Consider the following 9,234-nt stretch of genomic DNA (forward strand, 5'->3'; position numbering starts at 1 on the left):
ATGCCTAGAAATGCGATCAAAAAGCAATACAGGAGGATAACGTATTAATCTCTTAGAGCTCCTTCAACCCCTAAGCACCCCTTCATGACCTGCTTCCATCTCAATGCCCTTAGTCCATCACTCTAAATTTCCCTATACCTTAATCAACAATGAYAGCGCCAGGCCCAAGGGAGGACAGGAATGTTACACTCACTTGCTCACATATTTCTTATTTTCTTGTTAAATTTCTTCAAAGTAACATCCTCTCCCAGTGCTAGGGTCCTGTTTCCATCCATGGAGGAAAGCRTTTATTCACATTGAGACTAACGAATTCTCTTACTGTCTTTTTCAATGTCAGGAAAAAATCTGGTTCTATTAATTTGCTTGAATATCTTTAGATACTGTATCACCTAGACTGCTTGTCTATCTTGCATCATCCTGCAGTTCTAGTATACTTACCCATTCATATTTCCCATTTTCCAAAATATTGACTTTAAGAAATAAATTTATATATATAAATACCTGCAAGATTTTCAGCTTTGAATTTCTTGATCTTCAGCACTTCATATAAGTAGGAAGTATTTTCCTGTATCGTACCAAGAGCCTAACACCACGAAGAACTTCATAGTCTAAGTAACAGACAAGAAATAAACTCTTTTATATGCTTCTCACTACTGGCATCGAATACAGTAAAGATAGCCTCACTCCAAGATGCTAAATGTTGGTATGTGATCATACATTAGGAGAAAGTAGAAATATGGGAAACTGCCAAAGGCCAGACCTTCATCCATTCACTTCAGGTGGACCTACCACTACCTCTACATCTAAACAGCAAATGTAGCAGTTTAAGCAAGTTGATTGCTTGAAACTGTTAATGTTATCCCCTTAATGCCCCCCCCCCAAAAAAAAAAGAAAGAAAAAAGAAAAGAAAAGGTGGCAAGGGGGATAAGGAACAGCTTTTATTGCTGTCTCTTGATATGAATGTTCACAAGGCGACCGATTACTCATGGAGAGGTAGGACAGAAATTCTGCTGCACTGACACTATTAATGGAATTGTACACCTACATTTCAAGCAGGTTGCTCCCAGTTTAGGCTGGTGCAGACAAAAGCAGAATCAGGGTAGAAGRTAATTTCTCAGACTGTTCCTGTACTTTTACATTTTTCTTTCCGTAAGATTGCAKTATCCATTAGAGAAAGGAGACAGTCGGGTGTCTTACACAATGCATACAATTGACTAGACAGTGCAAAACTTGACTCCCAAAGAAACCTGTTGTAGGTGTTGATTCTGGCTCTGAAAACGTAACGGTGGTCTATGCCCAGTATTAGCTTTCTCTTTCCAGACCAGCACTTCCCAAGACTATTCTCCATCCATTACAGCCTATGCTGGATCCAAAGTATAGTCATATAAAACCCCTGTGGTCTTAGCAGTTCAATCTAAGGAACTCTCAACACCCAATTCCACATACTTTAGCCCAGTAAGGAACTCAAGGACACAAGGAAGCACTAACTTCTTCTACAAGCGTCTATAGCGTTCTACTCTCCTCCAAAGGGATCCCTTTGCTCTGTATTAATTTCACATTACAAAAAGATGATATTCTTCTCTACACTCTCTAACATAAGTTGGGAAGAAACAGACAAGTTTTAGCAGACAAAACCCCTTCTTCAGTCCTCTACACACACACACACACACACACACACACACACACACAGAGAGAGAGAGAGAGAGAGAGAGAGAGAGAGAGAGAGAGACACACCCCTCGAGTATATTTCAAGCCCTTTTTTCATCTTCAATATAAAAAGGAGCATTTGTTTCATATATTTTCATGTTTTAATTTTGCAGTTACACATATGCTTAAAGGGACCACTCAAATATTTCAGAAAAAAACCGAAGAAACAAATATTGTCACAATTGCAATGCATACATGAGTCCAACTGGAAGACAGTAAACCTGACAGGAACTTCTACAGTATCAGGAGTCATGTCTGGTGAAGTCCAGAGATGTTTTGCTCCCTCCAAAGTCCTTCCATTTCACTGTTTTCCACCAGTGCTCAGAAGCATGTGATGTGTTCTTCCAGAAACTCCAACAGCTAAAGCTACTTTTGCTTACTTTGCTCCATCCTATATTTTCCTTCTTCCACAGGCCAGGTTTTCAACAAAATAATACCATCTCTGACATCATTTCTTCATTCACACCAATTACTCTGTTCCAAAATTTTGTTATTCCTACAGAGAAGTAGTACCATTTTGAAAGAACGACACACTTGACTAGAGTGCAGTCTTTCAAGCTTGTTAGTTGGCCAGGTATGCATTTCCATTTCTCGGAAAGGCGCAACAAACCTTAAAGAAGGCATGCAAAATTAAGAAAGATTTGCAACTGAGAGCCTCAGTCCTTGAAATACTAAAATCCATTTACAACATAAGAGGAAAAAGAAAACAAAAAAAAAAAAAACAAAATCACAGGCAGATGAGACAAACAGAAGAAAAGGAACGAGTAAACTGATTTGGTCGGGATACTGCTGCAATATGTCTACAAGCACTTAATAGATTTAAAGGTTAAAAAAAAAAAAAAAAAAAGTAGCTTTTGTCTCCCCACCAGTTCAGACCCCGAAGTGGTAAATACCACATACCATACACTAGTCAGTAAATAAGTCTAAGAAATTATCTTTCAAAATGCATTCTCTAAAACTACACATTATTGCTATTCCTCCACACAAAGACTCACTTGAAGCAGTGATGCATGAAGACTAATGCAGTGCTCAACTGACAGTCCTTCTAAACATCAGACAAATCAACCCACAGGTCCAGTTAGTAGGTGTCAGCATACTCTGCAACAAAACTGGTACCCTTGACACATACACAGGTGCGACCACATAGTTTCTGAACCAACATGCTTCCTCCATTTAAAAACAGATTTTTTTAGCATCGATTTAAGTGACAAAAACAAACTCACTGAGTTCAGCGAGAACCGACCATTCAGGAATGAGAATAAATTGACTACAATGATATTTTGAAACACTAACTATAACAGTAAGTTCTTCCAAATATCATTGCATACACAGTTACTCTCTAGGCACTCATACATTACATGATGTAGCAACTTGCAAGCAAACTCCAAACATGAATTAGAAGCTTTAAGAGCTAATCTTTTGTTTAATTCATCTATACACACACACACGTATTAACATGTCAAATACCTCCATCTTAATTTCTAAAAGTCATTGTGGGTAGATGAACTATCAGTACTGCTTCTAATGTTAATCAGGAATGAGCTGTAGATTTTCTTTCTTTCTAAGGAGATATTCACCATAGTCTTCACTGTCAAAGTAGTTTACTTTGAGGCAGTACCAAGAATGCAATTTAGGAAAGAAAAAAACCCTCATCCGGTGCATGCAAGAACAGTATGCATATATATGTATGTGTGTATATATATATATATATACACACATACACACACACACACACACACACACACAGAGTACATACACACAGAGTACATACGCCCAGAAATAAATTCCAGGCACAAAATAAATAAATAAGCCTTTGTGTTACTATCATCTCAGTGAAGGTGCTATATCTGAAGAAACAGCTTAGACAACTTGTGAAAGGTATTCAATTCACATTCCCAAATGTTATTTTTGACCAGGAGCGTTTATTTCAACGTATTCTTCAGAAAAAACATCCCAATCTCTGCCTGCCTGAAAGCTTATCACATCAGGTTCATCATATCAGTTATCAATACATTAGTAGACGCTGATGGCCCAGAACCACATGGAAGTTCATTTACCAATACCTTTTTTTATTGCCACAATATCTGAGAAAGTACAATATACACATTGTTTTGACTCTTTCGTTGGTATCTAATTTATCAGTCTAAACACTTAAAGTAGCTTCTAGAAACCAACTAACACATACTTTAGAAAACAGATCTATAGGAAGTTTTATACATTCTGCATTTTATACATTATTCAACTGTAGTTTCTTAACTTTTCTGCATTCTATGAGCAAGATTTGCTGAACTAGAAACTCTTATGAATACTTTCCCTCATCCACTAATTAAAAAAAAAAAAAACACACACTCATTACCTGTTTCTACCCTGCAAGTAGTCCCATCACATTAATGAGATCACTTGGAGCGAGGATTAACTTACACATAAGATCTGTACCAAATCAGAATCTAACCAAAAATAAACCATGGTGGTTGTTTCAAATACAGATATGAATTAGAAAAAAGTGTTAAACTCTTCATAATGGAATGATAAATACTAGGTTGTTCTAGCAATAAGACAGACAATTTTTGTTATCTTTTTCTTCTCCATACACACTGTGATTTCATTTATTCAAAATGCTTGAGGATAGAGCTCCACAGAAATCAAGCATAGAAGACTATGGTATTTGCAAAATTTTTGCTAATGAAAATCTCAACACTACCTACAAAATTAGACAAGGGCAGATAGTTCAGAACTCTGAAAACTTTTGACACTTTCTCAGATGGAAGTTTTATTTGCATTTTGCATTCAAAACAAACCACAGTATTCATATTTATCTTTAATTCAGCCTAAGTCACTGCATTTCTAACATAAACAGCAACAAACTACATCACTTCCGAGACCCCCTCGTTAGAACGCGTGTACCTAATAATTAGGAGCCCTTGAACCACAGCAGGGAATTCTGAGCAGACCTTCACCAAAACAAGGCTGAAAGCACCACTCTGTCAGTGAGTTTATTCCAAGATGACAAGGTCACCAGGTTAAGTATAACAGGGTTTTCTGGCATTAGTTACAGGTTTCTGCCGACTTAGCTATTCATACTTAAGAAGTCTTAAAACCTGTTTTACAGGTTGTCAGCTCTCTAGTTCACAAGCCCGTTCCACATTTGTTCCTCGTGTAAACTGGTGCAACCTCCAGCAGAAATTACAATTCCTTATGCCAAAGTCAGAGCTCATTATTTCTGAAGCAGCCCAGTGTACGCAAACGCAGTTTGAGTTGTTAAAGTGCATTCGGACCATGGGTCTGCTATGTCAGGATGCTATGTCAGGATCCAATGTAGACACAAATACTGCTGTAACATGTATCTATGCACTTCTCATGACAGCCAGCATTTTCAGTCCTTTATTTTCAGAAGTAACAAGCTCACCCAGTCATATTTATTAATGAGTACTCCCTATCGTTTGTAAGAAATACATATGTTTAAAGGAGCTACGCTGTTTTGTTTCCAGACTCTGGTGGCCCAAGGTTATTTACAGAGATCACCACCTTTAAATGATATTCCCGATGAATCATTTTTCCAGATGGATTGAGCAGTCTTGCTTTTATTTTGCTATTCTTTTTTTACTCCCTAAATGTAGGCTACAGGCTTTCAGACAGGAATGTTCTCTTTAAATCCATGTTTTCTAATGCAAATTAAAAACACTTACCTGGGGACAACCTTGAAAATTGTGCACYCACATTAATTCTTCTCCTCATTTTAAATCTGATAAAAAAAACTAAGAAGATTAGTGAAGGGAGATTGAGAGTCACTTTCTATCTATATCTTAAACATTATGTGTCCTACCAACTTCCAAGGCTGCATATTCTTTCATTTGCAACTCCTAAGGTAAAAAAAAAAAAAAAAAAAAAAGACTCAGGTTTTCCTGAAGTGCAGTTTCGTATACCTGCTCTCACCCTCTACTCAAGAGCACACATACAAACCTGTAGTGCTTTGTCCCTACAGGATTAGTCAAAAGGGAATTTTCAACATGCACATAGGTAAGTGTTAACACTCAGATGTAAATCTAAAACTACATGAAGAATTTAGAACTACTTTTCTTTATATATTTACATTTTTGAAAACTGTAGCACACAAATGAGAGAAGCAACATAGCCTCGAGAACTAGCTGGAGCAGCTAGCACCAGGAATTTCTGAGCAACCATCTCTGCACTCACTCATAATACAGTCCTTGGCAAATCTTTTAACACCTCCATGTTAACCAGTTCCTTGTCCAAAAGGTAGGGAGTATTTTTAATTCTCTCAAAGGATTCTTATGAAGATTAATTAAGGTCTGAGCAGTACTTTGAAGATCAAAACACTGCTATGCTGTTTTTTATTATTAAAGAACAACGAAGTGCATTTTTGTTGTCTATAATTCAGCTTCATAGAGAAAACAGTGTAAGAGCATATGTGTTGGAGTGCATAAATTAATTCTTACTGCCCCAACATGCTGTGATTTGCATAACTGCATTTCTGGTTATCAAAACGCCATCACTATATCTATACCCGAGCCTTTGAAATATTTTAAAGGCCTTAAGGAATACATCCAATATAGTTTCTCTTCTGATTCTTTTCCAGGATAAGCTTTTCATATCAGATATTACTGCCTTGATTCAACAATGCCTATTACCCTATCTGCAACCCAAGAATTACTCGCATGCTATCAATTTGCTAGGCATATTCTAAAGCGCTTTGTTAAATCAGAAATTCAACACCTATTTTGAATGTTTCCATTCAAAACTTATTAAAACAAACTATTAAAGCCTGTTCAGAATAGGCTGTCTTTAGTTACTAGACCATACATATTTTAGTTACAAAAAGCAGCGGTGACTTGCATAAAGCTTTGGAAGAGAGGGCACAAAGTGTACAGCTGAGGATCTAAGGTTTAAGCACAGCAGGAAAAGGAAAAAAAACATACCCAATTATTTTGGGGGTCTGTATTTTCCTTGCAGACTCTCCCATTGGAACATGATGATCTACACAGCGAAGTATTTGTCAGAAGTGTCCACTGTTGGAATCCAAGTATAAGTACTATGCTGCACAACCTGTATTACTAGTTTTCACTTCCTTCATAAGGCAATACGTATACAGACAGTAAAGAAATTACTAGTAGTGGTACCATATTTCAATTATATTTGTATTCTTAAAACACTCAGTCATCTGTATTTTGGCAGCTCCTACAAAAATACATGAAAGGTGAATAGCATTAGCAAAATTTTAAGAATCCACAGTAACAACTCTCAGATATTCCCACCACAACTATGTTTTCCTGATCTTACTCAACTAGCTACAGCAAGAGATCAAGTTCTTCATCAGCTCAGCTCTGGAATGCAACAATGTAAAAAAAATTTAAAGAAAACAACAATACAACCTCCCAGACTTCAACAGCAGGGAACACACTGACAACCTGGACAGCAACTACTACATTTACACTTGACCTAAATTGCTAACAGAGGGTCCAATACCTGCCAGATGCTCAGCATCTTTTCAATATCTCAGACAACAACATGTCTTAACAGGAAATACTTAAATTTTATTGGATTACCTTTGGCTCTACTCCCATTACCTTAGTTCACACTCATAAGACCGTTAAAACCTACAGCACATTCTTACTAAGAACACAGGTATCAGGTTGTTAACTTGTGTACTTTTTAAGACTGCTTTCAGGAGAAAGTTGTCTTATATTTAGCAGCCATATGGCATTCTTCCTCCACACACGTTTTCCAGCAATAAAAACGAACAAACTTGGCTTTCTAAAACACTGATCTACACGTTTTCATTTCCAATGTTAATCCTAGAAGTTAGCTGTAGTTTAATTTTTAAACTTGGCATTTCACAAACAGGAAATGCAAGGGGTACTTGGGGCGTACAGTGCAATCAAGACAAAGCTTTGTTGCAACCCAAGTGAAAATGTTTAGAGTTGTATCCTAGCCAATTTCCTAAATTAATACAGCTATGTCTATGTAACTGAACAGCTAAGGATCTAAAAGCTTCCTTACGCAACTTGCAATTCTCTGTGTATAACTGATAAAGTAAGCATCAGGTGAAAGAACAACATTTCAGTATTTACTAAACTTAAACCTTTTGCAAAATGATCCATTACTTAAACATTTCAGGACCAAGTAAAGATGAACAGTGACAACTAATTAAAATGACAAAGAACTTCAAAAAATACGAAGGCAGCAACCACAGTTTTCCCATGCTCCTGAAAGCCAGTCTTTAAGTACTACCTGGAACAGAGAAAGGCGTACTTCCCTACATCACAGCCTAATTTTAGCACTCAGGTGGTAGTATCTACAGCCAAAGGCTAGAAAGAGCAACCAGTTTTAAGAAGCAATGGAAAACGTCTCAGATACCCTGTCATTTGGGATAGCTAAACAGGCAGGCTGAATATACAACATAAATCTATACAAATTTCACCAACTGTCATGCAGTGGGGCATGCGCACCTCAGCAAAAAAAAAAAAAAAAAAAAACACACAAGAGGATGGAAAACTCCTAACCACTTAATGCAATAAATGAATGGAATCCATAAAATGAATGGAATTCTTCCCACTCTAGCAGTGAGAAGAATTACTGAAATGCTTATCTGTTAACTAAATCATGCCTAGCTGCTACTTCTCTTTCAGGTATCCCAAGCTCCCCTTCACCCCCAATACTCTTCCTGGGATGTTCCCTGGATCTCTCAGTCCCAAGTCATACTTCCCTAGGCCTGCAAATTGAGGTGAAGAGCGTCTTTTCCAATGGTGAGGAACGAAGTCAGGCAGAAGGCAAACATCAGATACCAGAACTCACACACTGCCTCCACTCAGATCGTACTGACCATCTTCCTTCATAAGCTTTCTTAGGAGTCCCAGGTTGCAGGACAGACCCTACTCAACTCCTGAGCAACTTGTGAGAATCTCAGCCTTTCCCATCCATCTGAATAATTACAGAACAGCAAAAAGCATTTCTTCAGCAAGACAACGAGGAACAGATATGAACATTAAACATGTGCATGAACATACACAATGAGTTGCACATGCAAGCTGAGAAATACAAATGAACAACAGTATTTTCTAGATGGTGTGTTTTTATGCTCTCTACCTAAAGCAAACGAGTATACATTGAATGTTGTGGTTACTCTCCCTCTGCATGAAACAATTCAGGAAACATGTTATTTCAGTACAGCCCATCCTATCATGAAGCCTGAAAAATTCATGAAGGTGAATGATACGGCACCACTTGAAGCGGAAGCTTTTTACGCTGGACAGCCCACTGGAGACTACAACCCTCAACGTGTCAGTCCCTTTTGCAGAGAAGTAGCAATTCTTTCAGAACACTGATTATTCCTTCCCTTCTTCCTTTTTGGTGTTGAGGAGACAGCCATAGCAAAATGAAAAATAACTATGAAGTTAGACCACCAGCAGTACGCACACAAGCAGGGAGGCTTCCTGGACCAGAATTTGCACTGAATGTTAAGAAATAGAAAGGAACGTTTAAGGATGCAATCATTGAAAATTCTTTTTT

The sequence above is a fragment of the Rhea americana genome, unplaced genomic scaffold (genome assembly GCF_003343005.1).
Source record: "Rhea americana isolate MKP2758 unplaced genomic scaffold, rheAme1 scaffold_48, whole genome shotgun sequence".
Lineage (NCBI taxonomy): Eukaryota > Metazoa > Chordata > Aves > Rheiformes > Rheidae > Rhea > Rhea americana.